The sequence below is a fragment of the Phoenix dactylifera genome, unplaced genomic scaffold (genome assembly GCF_009389715.1).
Source record: "Phoenix dactylifera cultivar Barhee BC4 unplaced genomic scaffold, palm_55x_up_171113_PBpolish2nd_filt_p 000359F, whole genome shotgun sequence".
NCBI lineage: Eukaryota > Viridiplantae > Streptophyta > Magnoliopsida > Arecales > Arecaceae > Phoenix > Phoenix dactylifera.
This window is the reverse complement of record NW_024067816.1, coordinates 162,840-176,603: the sequence shown is the minus strand read 5'-3', so window position 1 is coordinate 176,603 and position 13,764 is coordinate 162,840. Positions and strand designations below refer to the sequence as shown.

Below are 13,764 nucleotides of genomic sequence, written 5' to 3'. Positions count from 1 at the left end.
AAATCAGAGCGTCTGCATAAAGAAGGGATCACCAAATCCTCCATATTCGGGATCAAATCCCACAATCTCCGCCACAACAGCTGTCAAATTTGAATCCTCGCAATCTCAACTGGTTGCCAGCTAGCCTGAAATTTCGTGCCATCTAAGGTAATTTATTTAACCCAAGATTTGCGCAATCACATCCGATTGTGAATAATCGCCACACCCCTTTCCATAAAGAGGAGGAAACTCTAGGGAGAGAGGGACTTTTCCCCTCAACAAAAAGATTTATCCATTAAAATATCTTCAAATCCTCTCTGACTTAAGCATAGGAGGGCCTTCGCCAGATCCCCCGGCCTGGGCTTCTTACAAGTCTGCCGAAGATAGCCATTCGCCACCGCCTACGCCAGAAGCTCCTCCTCCTGGTTCGCGATCACCCTTGGGTCTGATTTCCAGCAATAACAGTTGGCGCTAGAGGAAGGGCCCGAGTCGTGATAATGAGACTAAGGAGCAGAGGGGCTTCTAATGCCTCTAGACATCGCGCACTAAGCCCTGGCCGCTCGATCCAGAATCCACCATCGATGCCTCCGGCTGTTCAAGTTCTGTAGATTCAACCTGAACAATTCGATGCGTTGGTGCAACAAATCCGAACGATAGCCACAGCAGTCCAAGGCCTGCAACAAGTGGGGGGCCCTCTTATGCCACCTCTGCGAGTTCACACCCGATCGGCACTCCCTCCAGATGGGCATGTGTCGTGAGGCCGTAATCCCGCCCTTGCTCTTCAAGGATCAATGTGTTAGAAGTATGCCCTAGAAGCCAACGTGGCTGACTCATATTTGTAATCTGGGGCATAAATGTGTAATTTGACACTTATTAATAAATAAGATTGGGCAATTTGTTTTTCATTCATGTTTGTATGTGTCCATGAATCGTCCAAAAAATTAATAGATGATGACACATTTCTCAAGAAGTTGAAAATTTGAGGCATGTGTCATTAGGGATTAATTTCTAAATGCTCCTGATTGATGGATCCATCACGAGGGACGATGATCGATCCGCTGAGATTAGTGTATAGATCATTTAGTCAGATGGACGAGTCTCGAGTCCACGGTATAGAGACACTGGAGTGATTATGCAAGTACTTATTAAAGAACAAGGTACTGAGCGTGACCAAAGATAGTAGTCACATGAATGTCTATCCACTTGTCAGTGACTACTTATGCTGCAGTTGTATGACTAGTCTTTTGACCTGCGATGCCTCAGCTATTCACTGTGAGGTTGCTGTAAGTTGACGAGCATGTGAACTTGGGCCCTAACCATTCGGATCCTTATAGTGCGGATTGGCTACAGTAGGTTCATTTTGGAATAGGGTTGCATCTAGATGGGATTGATCGACCTTGATAGATTAGGAGTGATCCTATGTGATTTATGAGATTGAGTTCGATAAATTTCTGGCTAGGTATTTTGAAAAAAGAGTTTTCCATATTTCGAACTGATAGTTGTATAAATTTGACATATGACGGATGATGAGGTTCGACGAGATATCTATAACCTCCGTCATGTCAGACTCAATGATAGAAGGACTGTATCATACGCTAACTGCACCTAGAGATTCAGACATTTCATTCTGCTAGGTTGCCACCACATACTGCTACTCGAAGGCATTCACTTGGTGATCAGTGAACCCTGAGAGTAGAACTGAAATCGTTTCAGTCCACTGAAAGTATTTCAGTGATATTGAGATAGCGATCTCAATATGTCTCACTACTAGTCAGAATAGAACCTACGGGGTCACACATATAGATGATTTAATTAGTCAGATTATCATAATTATGATTTGAAATCACAATAGAAATAAATCATCAATATGTTTGGTGATTGAATTAACCCACTAAGTGTTAGTAAGTTAATGGAAGAAGAATTAAGTGGAATTGATTACAACTAGATTGCAATTAGGTTGATTTAATGAGCTAAATCAAATTGGGTCGAACCCAAATTGATTTTGGTTTATGATTGGGTCAATTTGATTAAACTAGGATTTGTGCGGATTTTAAAGACCACATGTCGTCGTAGGATGAATATGACCTAAGTTGTGTTCACACTATGCGGACTTTAAAGTCTACATGGCGTCGTAGGATGCATGCTCCCAAATCAATTAATTCTTCTAATGAGATTAGAAGTCCTAATGTGATTAGAAATTAATCAATTGATTAAGTGGACACTTGTCATGCATCTATGAGCACAAGGATTGCACACTTGACATTAATTCAAGACTCGGTTATAGTCCTATGTTGCCCAAGGTGACAAGCCAAGAGGGGGGGGTGAATTGATTTTTCTAACTTTTTGATTCCTTAATCGAGTTAATTGATGAGTAAGTAATTGTAGTAAAGTAAGATAATACACAATGCAAACACACAAGAAATATAGTGGTTCGGTGCTCTCCTAAGCACCTACATTCACTCCCCAAGCGACCCCTAGGAAATTCACTATAATCCCGCGGATTACAGTTGGATTGTTTTCCGGGCTCATAATCCAAAAATCTTTACACTTTGGTTTTTCGGGATCACCAACAACCTACGTTGGTTTTACGGGCTTACCAACAACCTACGTTGGTTTTATGGGCTTACCAACAACCTATGTTGGTTTTACGGGCTTACCAACAACCTACGTTAGTTTTACGGGCTTACCAACAACCTAACAATGTTGGTTTTACGGGCTTACCAACAAACCTTACAACAAGAGTAATAAGTAAAGAATGAAAGCTCCTAAAAGAGCAAATAAAACAATTATGAGCTACAAAGAAGAGTTTAGAATATAGTTATCCCTTTAATAAGGCTCTTCTCTTCTTTGTCAAGATTGCTTCACTCTTTAAGGGTTGGTGGAGCTCTTAATGTCTCTTGGAATTTGCTCAACCACTTTCTTTTGGCTCTTTGAATGAAGCAATTGAATGAAGTTTGCCTTGCTAGGGTTTTCTCTTGAATGCACTTGATGTATTTTCCAAAGCTTGCTTCCTCTGATGAATACTCCCTCTTAAATACTTCTCCAACCTCCAAATAGTCCTTCCTAACCATTGGATTGAAGAAACTAGCCGTTTATAGCCGTTGGGAGTCCAAAAAGCACTTCTGCACAACTAGCCGTTATGCTTCTGCCCGTGCTTGGGTCGATCCAAACTTTTCTTGGGTCGACCCAAACCACTGTTCATCAGACTTGGGTCAGCTCAAGCTTTTCTTGGGTCGGCCCTCTCAGAAAATACAGAACCTTGTATTTCAGCCTTCCTTCACTTGGGTCGACTCAACTCTTTTTGGGTCGACTCAAGGTTGGGTCGACTCAAGGTTGGGTCGACTCAAGGTGGGGTCTACTCAAGTTCAGTTAGGGTCGACCCTCTCAGGGATTCTAGAGACTTGTTTTCTTGAGGCTTGAGGATGGGGTCGACTCAACTTTCACTTGGGTCTACCCAAGTACTGTTCATCCATGCCATAAGTGCTAGAATGTGCCAGAATGTTTCTTGATGTGCCGGGATCGACTCCACCTAGGGGTGGCAAAATATGACCCGACCCGCCAACCCGACCCGTGTTCGACCCGCCATAAACAGGTTCGGATTTGGCCTAAACAGGTTCGGGTCGTAAACAGGTTGACCCATTTAACCTGTTTATTAATTGGGTCGGATACGGGTTTTAAATGTCTTGACCCGTTTAACCCGTTTAATCCGTTTAGATTGTAATTGGGCTGCTGCGGTTCATCTAAGATCAGGTGGTTTATAATCACTAGGAGTTCTCACAAACCCTAGGTCCCTAACCCTTTTCTATTCCCCGTGCACTGTGCAGCCATGCGGCCGTGTTGTGCGAGGGCTTGGAGTTGGAAGCACCGAGCACGCGAGTCCGAGAGGAGGGGAAAATCGCCGCGGTTAGGAGGAGGGGAAGAAGATCGCCCCGAGTCTGAGAAGAGGGGAAGACGAAGATCACCGCGGTTAGGAGGAGGGGAAGATCGCCGTGGTTAGTATTTAAATGTTCTCATAATTTCGCTACTGCCCCAATTTTTTATTTTCCTTTTCTTTTGTTTTTGGTTTCAATCGATCTAGGTTAAGCAAGTTTTGCAAGGATTTCTCACTTGATTTAGATTTTTATTCACAAGGTTCTGAAGATTTTCTTTTGGATCAGCAGTTCTTCCGATGAAGTGAGAGCTTCGTTACTTTTTTTCCTTCTTTGTGAAGTTGTTGCTCTTCTGGTCCTCGGTGTTCTCCGATTCCGGCTTCTTTCTTCGGTGGAGTGAGAGCTTGGAACCCTAGGATCGTTAGATCGGACGGTGGATCGGCCCAGAAAATAGAGTTGAGAACCGTTTCTTGGATAGGAGAGGTGATTTCATCCATCCATTTTCCGGAGTTAAATCTTCGATTTTCTTTCTCTCTTTTTATATGCAATATTGCAATGTTACTTATTTTCTTACCCGGGTTTAAAATCCATACATTTGATTTCAACCTCCAACGTAGTAGCATTCAGGAAGGATTTAAGAAGATTGACTATTTGCTTTTTTTTTTTTTTTTGACAACTTGATAAAATGACCAAGATACTGTTTTTTTTAAAAAAATGCTGATCCTATTCATCGACTTCTTTTTATTAAATTAATAAATATATTTGCTGGCTTTCAGGTGGAAGCTCCTGGAATTAGCTGGATCTCTCTCATTGCCGAAAGCAATTCCATTTACTTGGATCTTAAATAAGATTATCATCTACCTCATGTTTGTGAATCTGCACTGTAATACTAATTTGGTAAAAGGTGTGCTTTTTGCCTGGCGCTGTTTGGAATTTTCTGAGATTTGGTAGCATGAGCACAAGACAGGGTTTTAATTTCCATTTGATATTATTTAAGTGTCATACGGTATTTTCTTGAGCATACTGCTACCCCAAGGATAGCACTAAATCCTTTAGCTGACCTATCAACTATGTGAGAACATTATCTGTTGTTTGATTTGAAGTACTGCTTTGTTTATTCCTTGAGAGCAGAGATCAATGAAATTCCATACCGCCTTGTGGTTGCTGGTCGATTTTTCTTCAACATGCGTGGTCTTTGAAACTTGTATTTGTGGAGGTTGGTTGTTGGTTGTTGTTAAATTTGGCTTCCCCTGAGAAAGTTCTTAAGTTTGGCCTCTGGTTTATTCTTTGTGTCTTGCAGATAATATTATAGTAGTAATTCCCTCTGTGAAATCTTTCCTTTTTCTCTGTCTTTTGGACCTCTTCCATGCATAGATGTTGTTGAAGGATTGCTCCTTATTGCATTAACAGAGACCATCTCAATTTTATGGATAAGTGTCGCCTTAGTTATTGTTGTGTCTTGTTGTTTTTATTTTTATCTTTGTTGTTTTCTTGATTCATTGTGGTTATACTATTGTAATTTAGGCTTGTTATGCTGTTTGTTTGTTATGCCATTTGTGTCCCTCGGTCAAATCAGTTTAACTTGTTATGTTTGGTCACTTTGTTTCTAAGATTCTGGTGTGGATTACATGCTATGTGCTAGTGTCACTGGGGTAGGTTCTGTATATTACTGGTCCACTACATTTCTTTCTTCTATCATATTATGTGAGTTGCTTCTGCTCATAAAACAAACTAAACTGTGTTCCATGGGTCTCTACTGCATATTGTTGTTTCAGCACTTTCTGTGCCTCTAAATCTTATGATTTACATTTGTTGCTTCACTAACCTCTCATGTATCTCAGATGCCTTTCATGATTTTCAAAAGCTTTGGATTATATTGACAAAATTGTCCTTGTCTTTTCTCCAGGATGCTTACGGGTACCATTTATGGATTACTGATGTTTGTCTTTGCTTGTTAAATTAGATAGAGATTGTACCAATAAGCTGCAACCTTACTTCAGTGAAGCGTGTCCTTTGCAGGCAAAAATTTTCAAGGTGAAATTGTTGTTAACATTGAAAGACTACTCAAGTGCTATTTCACTATTTCAGCGACTGGATACATACTTAAACAAGATGAAGATAATTTGGAGGCACTACTGCTTCGTGGCCATTCTTATTATTATCTCTCAGACTATGATGTTGCTACATGGTTTGACTTATGAAAATTCCTATACAGAATTACAGATATATGTAAAAGGTTTCAAACCTTGTGTCATATGTGTACTCTTTTGCACTTTGCTGCAATGATGTTCTCCTTTTATTTAAGCTGCAGTTATTAGCTCAACTCTGCAGATTATCACTTCCAAACATTTGCAATGTCTAATGTCTGCACATGTTTAACATTCTGTTGCATGCTAGAGCTAATTTATTCTAGTGCTTTTGGTATGCCAAGAAAAAGTGAACAAAAAGAACATGAAAGTTCAGAAGAAAGTTTAAGATGCAGGCAGTCCTATATCTATGTTGGTAACCATGCATATTGTTTAGATGTGATATACTTTGCTAAAGGAAACAGATTAAATCCTAAAGGAAACAAAAATTAAAGCCTAAAGGAAACAAAAAGGGGCAAGCAATCTTTTTTTCAACTAATTTTCTTAATTACTGCAAACAGGTTAAACAGGTCGGGTCGGGTTGGGCAAACAGGTTAAACAGGTCGGGTTAGGATGGGTTGGGCTAAACAGGTTAAACAGGTCGGGTTGGGTTGGGCAAACAAGTTACCTGTTTATTAAACAGGTTAAACGGGTCGGGTCGGGTTACCTGTTTAATAAACAGGTCAGGTTCAGGTTGTAATTTCTGACCTGTTTAATAAACAGGTCAGGTTCTGGTTTATGATTTTCTGACCCGATCTGTATCTGACCCGACCTGTTTATGTCTGACCCGACCCGATTGCCACCCCTAACTCCACCTCTTCTAGGGTCGACTCCTACTTTGTGCCAAGTGTTCCAAAGGCATGCCAAACGTATCGGGGTCGACTCCAAACTAATTGGGGTCGATTCTAACCATGTTTTTCTGCACTTTGAAGGTTAGTTATGCACATTGAAACAACAATATGATATTCCAAGCAAATTATGATGCATGGCACAATAAAGTTTCATACCCTTAACATTAGAAATTACCAAATTGCCCTTTTAGGTATTTTTAACGTGAAACTTTGCCAAAATGGATTCTTAAGCTTTCTACCATTCTCTATTACAAATTTTATCTCGTTTATCAATTCTTGAGAGTGGTTTTGACCATATAGTAAGATAATCCTCAATCTCCCCCTTTTTGATGATTACAAAACATTGAGTGTAAGCAAATTGACATTCATATAAAAAGTTAGATTTAACATTCATAAAGTACTTTTGGTTCAAGAGGTTCAAAGTAGTTTTATTTAGAGTTTATATAAATGAACCAAGAACTCCCCCTATCCTATCCAAATGGATGCCAAATGAGTTTTAGCTTTGCTCCCCCTTACTCTTGTATTTCATTAAGACAAAATTTTCAAAAGTTTGTGTCAAAACAAGAGTTTCAAGTCATGTATCGAGGCAAGAAAAATCTCTATGATTATGTGCCAGATTCAGATTTTTTCTTTGTCAAATGTCTCCCCCTTAAGTGTATAATACATGTCTCCCCCATAAATATATAATATATACCTTTTATATTTTCTCCCCTATACTGTTTCTGTTTATAGAATTATCTTTCTTATAGAATTTGCTTCTAGTTTCTCTCTTATACTTTCTCCCCCTTTTTGTCATCATCAAAAAGAATGAATAGCAATGGATAGTATTGTAATGACACAAAGATCATGAGTAAAGAAAAAATGTATTTCATCATCTTTGCCAAAAGTATAATATTCTAGAGAAGAAATGCAGACAATAACAAAGAGTAGATACTGGTCAAAACAAATACAAAATCTAGAAGACACTAGTCATAATGAACATGTTTCATTATGAGCATATACTTAGATTTTTTTTTTTTTTTTTTGACAACATCAAAGATTGCAAAATAATGAAATATTAAGCACAAGACAATATTTCATTCATTGCATGCCAAATTATTGCAAGAATATGAATTATGTGACTCAAAGCAATACTATTAGGGCAAGATAATGAGTATAGATCAGAGCCAATTGAGATAGTTTTAAAATTATGATTGGATCACATCAAAATCAAGGATGAAAAGTTTGGCTTTAAAAATGAGACATTTAAGATGTGAGCCAGAAGAGATCTCTAATTATAGATTCCAAAGATAGTTTTCAAATCAAGTGTAGATGGAATCTTTTTCAAGTTATTTCAAGGAGTATCAAGAATAATATTCAAAGAAGGCACGAATGAAAATCCAATATTTTTTTTTAAAAATATATTAAGTATATAGCAAAATGAGAGCAATCTAATTAATTTTCAGAATATAGTATAAAAGCAGATAAAGATCAAAACTTATATACTCGAAAAACATAAGATTATGTTGAATCCTTAATTCTTAATGACTTCAAAGTTCTTTCATGATATAAAAGTATTGGGGCATAGATACCAAAACATGAATTTATGCAATGTAGGATACATAAAATTCAAGACTTTGAAAGTTCTTTTAGAGCTCTTTTAAAGACTTTATTTTACTCCTTTAAAGATCATAGCATCAAAATCAATTAAAATGAATTGGTTCAGGATTGAAACATTAAAGTGCAACCCAATAAGAACTCATAAGTAGATTCCAAGATAAATTTTCGATACTAAGACAGATGGAATCCTTTTCAATTAATTTTCAAAAATAAATGATTTACCGATGAATATAGATGGAAATCCAACTTTCAAAAGATATTCAATGAAGCACAAAGTTTAATACCACTTTACATTTAGTATTCTTTGTCTCATCTTTAGATATACGATTAAGTTCTATATGATCTCTCCCTCTGAAATTTTCTTTCTCCCTCTTAATTAATCATTCCATTTGAGAGTTTAGAGTTTGAAGATAATTTTCAATAAAGGGATTGAGTATTTAAAGCTCCCCCTCAAAAGATGCATTTTCTTTCAAACTTTTTTTTTTGTTCTTCTATAATATCAAGAATGTAGAGTGATCCAGAATTTTTCAAAATTTATAGCAATCACTCTTTTTAATCTTTCAAGAATAAATTATATTTTCTCTTATTTTTTTTGAATATGTATGGAAATATTAATCAGAAAATAATTCTTTTGAAGCTCAAATTTCTTTCAAAAGTAATTACATTTTCTTTCCTATAAGAATTATTGAAGTGAGTTGAAATATTTTAAGCTTTAGGATCATTAACTCTCTTCTTAAAAATTGCTTTTATTTTTAATGATGGAAGCATTTAATTATGCAGGAGTGTATATTCAAAATATTAATTTCTTAGTCATAGTTTTTTAGCAATGTATATATGAAGCACCATAAATCTTTTTAATATCAAAATAACATCATATGTTTAGAACTATTTGTTTGCAATCAAGATCATTGAAAAACACATCATTTAGACCAATTTCAGTACACTTATAAGATAAAAAATGATATGTTTCAGATGCGTATCGGAGCAAACAACCAAGGTATCAAAATTAATTCTATTTTTCTTAAGCTGTAGTTTTTATCTAAGAATCATAGTAAATTATTCTCCAGCATGATGCAATCTTTGAAGCATATAATGAAAATTACAAAAATATAAAGATATAAGTATTTTATATGGAGTTTAAACTTTTTCACTAGGTCATATTCTGAATTTCATAAGAGTTTTTAAGGAGGCTTTCAAAATTTATAATTTGAGATATGTATCTTCTACATTGTAGCTCATCTTAAGTTATTAAGATTGAAAATACATATTTCAAGCACATCAGAGAACATTCAGAATCTTTGTAGTTAATATTGAATTTTGGTACAAATTGGAGCAATTTATTATGTACCAATGTTAGGCAAGATAAAGGATAACTCAGAAATAATTCATTCTACCTAATTTGCAAATTTAGATTATTATTTTCTTTTATTTTTCAGAATATATTCACTAAAACAAAATGATTTTGTTGTTGATAACAACATATTTCAATCAAATTATCTAGGCATGAAGCATTACAAATTATATTTAGAAAAGATCTTTGTTATTTGAATATTGAAAATACATAATTCAAAACATCATGTCACATGCAAAACATAATATGCATTAAGTCATAACATCATATATTAAAACATTAAGAGCAAGCATGTCAAGGATTAAAATCAATTCTTTTCAATATAAAGTTCCCCCTATTTAAATACAATTTAGCACTGATTTTATCTTTTCCAAAAGAATGCTCACACAAGTCTCACAAATATGCCAAATATATTATCTTTGTTTTGCCTTTCCTTAAAATTGGAGTATTTGCTTTTACTTAGCTTATACTTTTCTTAAATAATGTTCATTTTCTTTTCTTTATCTCTCTTTCTTTTTATTATTTCAAGTAATTTATATGAAAGAGTAGAATAAGAAAAATAATCTAATTATGCTCAAGCATTCATAGCTTCTCACAAGTTATTTTAAGTCAAAATTTTAAGCATAAACTTGTGTATTTCATGGTTATGACATAGGCAAAGATATATTTTAGTTTGGACAGATCATGAAACAATTTCTAAAAGCATAAGTCAATCAATACATATATAGACATGATATCAAAAAATTAATAATTAAATACTTTAATCATGCCACAATAAGATTTAAGTTATTGACTTTGCTCAGCTAATTTATGAGAGAGGTATTTAAAATTATCGATTCATTCTGCATTCTTCAAGTCAAAATTTACCTACTAGATTTCTTATGTGTAAACTTTTGGCTGAAAAATGTCCCCTTTTTTGTTTGCATGTGAATGTTTATTGTATCTTACATGAAGGTGTCCTTCAAGTTGACATCTCTCATTTTCTTGCTCAAGGATCCTGCATTATTAACAAAATCCTTTTCTTTCTTGAAGGAAAATCATTAGTTTCTTCAAGATACAAAACATTCATACAACATATTTCTTAACTAGATGACTCAACATAAGATATGACAATAATTGAATATTAAGCCACTTTACTCAAGAGATTGCCTAAATATAAGTAAGCACATATCACTTGAACTAAAGAGATAGTTTCATGAACCAAAATGGTTCAAGGACAAGCATGTGAGGCAATAGAAAGATTCATCAAGATCAAATCAATTTTTTATTTTCAAAATCAATTTAGCTTAGATTCTATTTGCTTAAGATATGTTGCCCAGATAGACAACCCAAGAGGGGGGGGGTGAATTGGGTTTTAAAATAATTTAGATAATTTAAAACGTTATGGATGATTAATTAAAAACTATTGCAAGTTATTTAATTAATTACTATGTGCTGTGAGTAATATGAAATGAGAAGAAGGAGAGACAATCAATCACAAACACAAGTTTTATAGTGGTTCGGAGCTAACCCTTGCTCCTACGTCCACTTTCCAAGTCTCACTTGGGAATTCACTATAATCTCCTTGGATTACAGCCGGTTGTTTTCCAAGCTCACAACCAAACTTGTTGTTTTACGAGCTCACAACGAACTCGGTCGGTTTTTCCAGGCTCACCGACTAGAACCACCCCCGATTGTTTTTCCGGGATCACAATCGAACCCTTACACACGTTGGTTTTAACTCGGCTCACCAACCAACCTCAATCCCCTTGATTCAATTTCCGATTGAACCAAGTAAATACAAGTTGTAGAAAGAAAACAGAAAATGAGCTTCTCAAAAAGCAGATGAAAACAATATGAACAATAAATGAAGTTAAGAAGCCTCAAACGCTTTTAGATTGGAGATGAGGAATGGCTTCTTAAACTTCTGGTCTCCTCTTGAAAGAGTAGTCGACTTGAATGCAGGAGAAGGAGGCTTTAATTGCTGGGAAGATGTAGTTGGAAGCAGTAAATGCAGATCTTCCTCTTTTTCGTTGAAGAGCACGTTGCAGAGCTTGAATGCTTGATTAGTTGGAGTGAAAATAGTTGTTCTTTTTCTTGCTACAGTCCTCTGTGGCTATTTAAGCCAACCCCCACGGAAACTAGCCGTTAGAGTGCTTTTTCTGCCCGTTCTGAACACTCTGCGCAGCCTGACAATATGACCGTTGGTGGGTTGGAGTCGACTCGCGCGATCAGGAGTCGACTCGGCTGTAGCGGGAGTCGACTCAAGCTTTTCCGGAGTCGACTCGGCAACTGTTCCAAATTTGAATTAAAGTTGCCTTCACGACTGGGAGTCGACTCGTCTTGACCTGGAGTCGACTCGTCAACTTCTGGAGCTGACTTGGCAATTTTGGAGTCGGCTCATCCACTGAAGTCCGTGGATCCAATTTTGAATTTTGTCCACTCGAGTCGACTCGACTGTCCTGGGAGTCGACTCGAATCTCAGAGCCCGAACTCCCGATCCTCTGTCTTTTGGCTCGTCCAGTCTTGGAGTCGACTCAAACTTCCTTGGAGTCGACTCGGCTCTCAGTTTCCGAAAGATGGTCTTCTGCCTTTTGACGTGAAGCTGTCTTGGAGTCGACTCGAGCTGTCTGGGAGTCGACTCGAATCTCAGAGGCAGTAACTTGGTTTTCTGTCTGTCTTGGGGTCGCGGTGTCTTGGAGTCGACTCGCGTATTGCGGGAGTCGACTCGAATCTCAGAGTCCATAAAATGGTCTCTGACTTTCTTTGTGTACCGCTGAGAGTCGACTCTTACTTTCTTTGGAGTCGACCTGTCAAACATCGGAGTCGACTCGCGTTCCACTGGAGTCGACTCGAATCTCAGACCCGAAAACTGCTCTCTGACTTTTCTGCCTGTGACTGCTTGGAGTCGACTCTTACTTCCCTGGAGTCGACTTGGTGAACATTGGAGTCGACTCGCGCACTTCAGGAGTCGACTCGTTGACAGGTTCTGAGTTGATCCTTTCTGTTCTTCTGTCTGTTCTCAGTCGGAGTCGACTCGTACTCATCTGGAGTCGACTCGAGCTCGTGCCAGTGAACTTGATACGCTTGGAGTCGACTCGTGATACTCGGAAGTCGACTCGAGTCTCAGACATTGGTTCAAACAGACTCCTTAACTTATCCAACAATTATGAACCAAGTTTTGGGACACTTAGACAGGATTTTCACTGAAACACTCAATTGAATTCATTAGTAATTAAAAGATATACTCAAATGCTTTGAGCTCATCAAAATCAAATGGGGTTTTAATCAATCACTCCACAATCTCCCCCTTTTTGATGATGACAAAACATTGAGTATATGTAAAATGAATTGCTCCATAAATAATGAAATAAAATCCATAAATGAATTCAAATGTCTGGTAATTCAATTTATCCAAGCTTGAAAGAAGTGAAACATTAAATTTCGGAGTTAAAGCTCCCCCTTTCATTTGGAATTATATAAGCCTTCATATTATGCAATCAATTGTTTGGCTTATATGTCATTAATGATTTAGTTTGATTAAAATTCAGATTCTCCCCCTCAACATATGCATCCAACTATGTTTTGATTCTCTGAATTTCCTTTTAATGCTTTGAAGTTTTTGAACTGAATTTTTTGGTTTTTAGAGGGAAAATCTGTCAATTTGTTCATGAGTAGGATTCAGCTAATCTCCGAATATCCCTTGAATAGATTCTGGAGATTACTCCATTAGGAGCCCCAAAAGAGAGATAATGAGCCTCGAGGTACCGAATCCACTTAGAACAAATTTGTGTGTGTTTTTAAGAGTTTATCTTTTTATTGATTTCTTTTACATATTTTATCCATGTTTCTCCCCTTTTACATATTTTATACATATTTCTCCCCCTTTTTGTCATCATATCAAAAAGGAGGTAATCACACACAATCAATGGCACAAATGGCACAACCAATCATCAAATGGCACAGAAATGAAGATAAGATGTCTACTCATTGTATTGATATGAATGTGA

The 13,764-nt window shown here is 36.8% G+C and overlaps 1 long non-coding RNA gene across 2 annotated transcripts; it reads left to right on the top strand.

Moving 5' to 3' along the window:
• Positions 1-3,749: 3,749 nt before the first annotated feature.
• Positions 3,750-6,210, top strand: LOC120105755. 2 transcript variants are annotated; one of them, XR_005508068.1, is made up of 4 exons: positions 3,750-3,971; positions 4,140-4,331; positions 4,625-4,752; positions 5,812-6,210. It is a non-coding gene; the product is annotated as an uncharacterized LOC120105755 (long non-coding RNA). The 2 variants fall into 2 exon arrangements; XR_005508067.1 differs by having other exon boundaries at positions 5,690-6,210.
• The last annotated feature ends 7,554 nt before the right edge of the window (positions 6,211-13,764 follow it).